Source organism: Plectropomus leopardus, unplaced genomic scaffold (genome assembly GCF_008729295.1).
Source record: "Plectropomus leopardus isolate mb unplaced genomic scaffold, YSFRI_Pleo_2.0 unplaced_scaffold26114, whole genome shotgun sequence".
Classification (NCBI taxonomy): domain Eukaryota; kingdom Metazoa; phylum Chordata; class Actinopteri; order Perciformes; family Serranidae; genus Plectropomus; species Plectropomus leopardus.
In genome coordinates, this window is record NW_024628396.1 from 1 (window position 1) to 5,724 (window position 5,724).

The window sequence follows — 5,724 nt, forward strand, 5'->3', positions numbered from 1 at the left end:
ATGTTATTTTATTTTATTTTATTATTTATTTGATGTTATTTTATTTTAATAAACAAGCTTTATTTTGATGTTTTTTGAATGTCTTTTGGCATTATATTTACTGCATGATTGTCAGAGAGCATTAAAAACTTGCATGTGTGTGTGTGTGTGTACGTGTGTATGCATGTTTCATACATGCAAACACACGTACACACACACACACACATGCGAGTGTTGCAGTAAGGATCTGATACTCATTAACACGGACAGAAAGAGGAGGTGTGGGAAGGTGCTTAAAAAAGATAAGGACACTGCAAACTCTGCAAAGATAACAGATTTATTGATGCAATCTGCAGCAGGAGTGAATCTAGGTGATGAGGACATACTGGGGAACAGGTGGAGGGGGGGGGGGGTTTATGGTAACGTGGTCCACAAATCACAGACGCACAAAATCATCTAAAACAATTCAACCATTTGTTGTGTTTTCGAAAAAGAAAATCACAAACACAAAACATTAAAAGAGAAGTGAAATACATTTAATAAAAAATCGATCAAAAAACAATTTCACAAAAAGCAAAAATGAAAAAGTTTGCTGTTGATAGTGTTTTTGACTTTAGTTTTTAGACTTTATCTGCGCTCATGTTATTTTCTCACTCAGCAGATAGACACAGCTGCCCTGTGTGGTTTAAAAACACAACAAATAGTTGAAACTGTTTAACATTTAGTTTAGTTTATTTTAGATCTTTATTCCAAACCTGCCAAATAAAATGAAAGAATAAAATTTAATTTAATTCACCTCACAGTACCTGTTGTGAGGTGCCTTTGTTAATAATATGCTTTGATAAAGTCATTAAAAAACAAAAGAAAACAATAGTCACTATACACACACACACACACACACACACACACACTATAGGATAAAGAAACACATGAGATGTTCTGGATATTTTGTCCATCTGTGTGTCTCTGGGGGGAAATCACGACCGTTAAACCGTCTTCCTCTTCAATCTGCCTTTGTTCTGAAAAAGTGCTTTCATTTTCTGTATATTTTATATCATTTTATTTGAATGAATTATCCGTTAAGCCGATCATAATGTTTTGCATTAAGATTTATAATCTCTAAAATAGCTCTTATCAGGGTAAATATTAAAGTTTTTATTAAAAAAAATTTGCTACATGTATAATTATTTCATAATTTTTTTCATGATTGTTTTTGTATCTTTGTATGTGAAGTGGATGAAATGTGACCACAGACCCCTTACTTTGTGGTTGAAACGAATGTCAGACTTTCACTTTCACTTGCATCTGCATATAAACCGCGACTCCCAACAAACTGAGTGAGTTAAACTGAGAGCGCTCTCCTTATAACATCTGTCAGCAGCCGGTAAGTGATCCAGCTTGACTTTAATGTGAAAACATTAATGAGTGCATGCTTTATTGCATGATTTATATTTTTTACAACACATGTACAAATGCTGCATGTCTCAGGATTTTATGAACTGTGATCTGCATCTTTGTTAACTTCAATAACACAATTATGCTGGTCGAACACTGATGAACAAATACCCTTCTGTCTGAATGTAATATACTATACACTATAAATTGTAATCTGCTGCTCACATTTCCTCTTTTTCTTTCAGCGTGAACAACCCAGCCTGAAGATGTCAGGTAGGCAAAAATCATCTAAAACAGAAGGTGGACAGATGAGTGTTTTTTAATTTCTGACTGAATTTGGTTTAGTTTATTTACACATTCACAACTATAGGGAGGACAGAAAAAATACATTTTAAAATTATGAATTGTGCAGAAGAGGTTAAAGCAGAAAAATGGCTTATGCAGATACATCCCATTTTAAATAACTCTAATCATTTATTCAAAAAATTAAACAAATTGCAACTTCAGTAACTGAAATTGAAAGCGAATTAATAATTTTGTATACAGTGTCTGTGAACAATACATCAATCTGTTGTTTGAATTATTAAGTAATTGTGTATTTGACTTTTAAGGAATTTTATGAGAAAAAAAGAACTTGTTTGAATATGAAAATAAAAAAAGTTTTCTGATTCTTTCTTTCAGACCGTGACGATCAGAGTAAGTTAAAACTTTTAATTTTTTTTGTTAGTCAAATAGAATTTATTCCACGAGGCTGTTGATTGTGGTGAGATTTCATAACTACATACACTATATCTATATCTATATATGTGTGTGTGTGTGTGCGCGCGCGCATGCACGTGTATATAAGTCACATTAACACGTCAGTTCAGTTGTATGTGGCTCTTTGTGGCTCTGATTTTGGCAGTGGCAGCTTTGCTCTGTTGGCAGAAAATGTTTGAATCTACAAATTTCGGCCACATTATTACGGATCATATTTTATTTTTTGAAGCATGTTTTTTTCTTCATCATCACTACATCTTTTCAAAATATTGTCTTTTACATTAATGTTTTGCCTCTTTGTTTCTAACCCATGCAGTTGTGAAGGAGCATTTAAACATCGGTTCAGGCAGGACAGAGAAGTTGAAAAATCGTGATGTTTTTGAATACGCTGCTGCCGGCAGCTTCAACATTGAGGATGGGGCTGGAGTGTACGTCGGTGCAGGACTTGGCCATAAACAGACTCAACAGGGCATTGTTGAGGCTCAATTCAAGGGGCCCAACGTCATCGCAGGAGTTGAATTTGGAAAAGATGTCAAAGTCATGGCTAAAGCAGACGTGGTCAGTACTTCAATCACTTCTGGGCCGGTGACCGCTACAGTCGGCGTGTCAGCAGACACCGGCGCCAGCATCGGCCTGTCAGGTGTAGAGGCAAAGGTGCTGGGAACAGGCTTCTCCATCGGTCGCAAAGTCGGCTTTTCTGTGCTTGGCACAGGGTTTGAAATTAAGCTATGGTAGATGTGACTTTGTGCCAAACACAGCTCTTGTGACTGTGTGATGTTGCTTCTCTTCTGACAAAAGCATTTGCAGTTTGCAGCGTTTATAAGTTGAACTTGTTCTGACATTTCAAATCTCCACTGAGATGTATTCCTTATTTCCAGTCCTCACTGCTTGTGTTATATACGTTAAACTTCAAGTGTTAAACTGCACAAATAAGATTGTTGTATGTTTACTTATCAGACGCCAGGACGCCACGATTCTTCCATTTCCTGCCAGCAACTTCCTGTTAGATCCGCTGGCGTCCACTTGACTTCATCATTGTTTGCTGATATTAAAGTACACTGAAGCAATGTCTCTTGTCTGTATGTTTTTTTTTAAACTGAACATCCTGCAGCTCGCAGTAGCAGAATAAGATCTAGCTGATTTGCCCCCGAGGCGTTTCTCAGGATGAACTCACGAACCTGCTGCAGACTTTGTTTGCATACTTGTCAAATCAGGAAATTATTATTATTAATATTATTAGTATTAAACTTAATTTGAGGCACCTTAAAAACAGAGTTTACAAACACGGCAGAGCAGAAGCAGGAGGAGTTTCTTGCAGAAGTAACATAAAAGCCAAACAGTAACACCAAACTAAGGCCAGACAAAAGAGAAACAGTTAAATAACAAAACCAGCAGCAACAGCCCATACCAATAAGAGTAAACATGTTATATATATGTATACACACATATATGTGTGTGTGTGTATGAGGGTCTTTTAGACCAAAACGTCTTTTTTTTTGTTCAATAAATATGTCTGCAGTGTGCAGGAGTCTTTCTCTTTGTTTTTTTCTTTGTTTATTTTATTTAAGTAAAAAAACAACAACAAAACAAGTATTTCTGACAGTGAAGTAAAAGATACAATAATGTATTAATGAAAACAAACTACTTTTGTGGACTACTTTTCAGCAGAGACTATGATGTCATTGCTATTTTAAAAATACCGCAAATAGAATAAAATAGAAACTTTAATAAGAAGTCAGAGGTTACAGTAGGTTTTGTGCTGATTGTTGCTGGTCTCATATACAACTGAGGAGGTCGAGTCTTCACGTTTGAAGACCGGAGACGTCGTCTCATTTGTTGTAAACTAAAAAAAAAAAGTACATTTAATGACAGACAGTGCAAGTACACGGTATCATCAGTCAAACATTCGGGACATGAAAAAAAGGTCACCTCGATGTTTCCGTCACCTGACTGCTCCCTGCTGCTCAGACCTGTGAAGCACAGAGAGCAAACGCTGATTTCTCTGTGTGAGTGAATATTTACTGACAGCACAGATGGAGTCGGAGGGTAACTCACTCGTCTTCAGTTTGTAGAGGAGCAACAAAACAACCGCAAACAGCACGACCGCAGTGACACAGACGACCAGAGGCAGGACGAAACCTGGGCGAGGAAGAACAGACAGAGTTTATGTCAAAGGTCAAAATGAAAGGGAACATTTCTTTTATTATATACGGGTCATTTGTTTTGCCAAATAAAATTTAAGGGAAATGTAATGTTTTTACAGCTTTGGTCCCGACTGAAAAATCTGAATAACTATCGTTTGCATTGCCATGAAATTTAGTACAAACATTCCTGGTCCCTGCAGGATTAATTGCAATAATCTGTAGTTTTGTTTTAATAGACAAATCAAACGTGTACAAAATATCATGTAAAAGATACGGGACGGGTAAAAAAACAACGTATCTGAAAGATGCAGGTATATATGAGGTATAGAAATAAACAGATGAGAAAATACATCGATAAATAAAGAAAAATGCATGAAAAAAGAGAGATAACAAGGGTAGAAACACAAATAAAAGGGTACATTCAGGAAAAAAAGATGCATTATTATATAAAAGCTTATATTTGACTATTAAGTGAGCCTTCAATGCTGAGAGGAAAGATACAAACTTTAGGGGGTGACTTCACGAATTTATGTTTCTGACACTTGCATTTAAAATGACAGAATGACTCAGATATTAGACAGCGTGATTGTTTGTTATCATTGAAACAGATGAAATCCCTGAGGCGCGAGGAGTAGCTGAAGTTTGAGGTTTCAGTGAGGTTAGAGGCCAGCTCTATCTGAAATCTTTTTGATGTTTCACGTTTTAAAAAAAGAGATGATTAATAGTTTATATGTTATGTTTGCAAAAGGAGCAGGAAGTGTCCATGTGATTAAACTTAGCACCCAGTCGCTGGTATTTCTTTAGTGTCAGTTCGTTGTGTTTGGGCCTTAAGGAGCGGAAACGTCAGTGTGCAGGACTTTCACCTGCTCCGTTTCTGCCAGTTTATCCCCCTGAATCGTACTCACTGGACCTTTAACGTTTTCAAAGATTTAAATATCACATTTAGCATGTGGACATTATAATTTGTGGAGGACAGACAGAGTCTCTGCAGGTTTGAACCTGTGACGCTGTGAGCTGCGGGCTGCTTCACGGCCTCCGGGAGAGTCTTTGGAGCTGTGAATTACATAAAAAAATCACATACGTGTTAATTCTGATTATTTCTGGTTCGTTCGTGAGCACAGACAAGCATTTTCTGAACTGATAATGTGCCGGCTAAATTTGTCAGGGTATTTAAAGCATCGGCAGCTGCGAGCGAACTGTGAAAATGTTCTGCAGACCTCCAAAAAATGGAAATGAAAGAGACTTTAACCCCTTAACACCTGGATTGACATCAGTTTTCTTGTGCTGCACTTGAATGCCTTTTACAAGCATTTAAAGCTCAGAAATCTGAGAAACCAGTTTGGTGTCCTTTGAAAACATGGGAATACATTGCAGTGAACAACCTGACAAGAAATGTCCCAAAATTTACAAGACAAAAATGAGTAAAAGGTGACTTGAAAATGACTTA

General features: G+C 36.7%; 1 long non-coding RNA gene across 1 annotated transcript; it reads right to left on the bottom strand.

Annotated features, from left to right (window-relative positions):
• Positions 1–3,793: 3,793 nt before the first annotated feature.
• On the bottom strand, positions 3,794–5,478 carry LOC121966857. Its single transcript, XR_006107625.1, has 4 exons — positions 5,277–5,478; positions 4,189–4,272; positions 4,063–4,103; positions 3,794–3,976 (listed from the first exon to the last, which is right to left on the bottom strand). It is a non-coding gene; the product is annotated as an uncharacterized LOC121966857 (long non-coding RNA).
• Between the last annotated feature and the right edge of the window lie 246 nt (positions 5,479–5,724).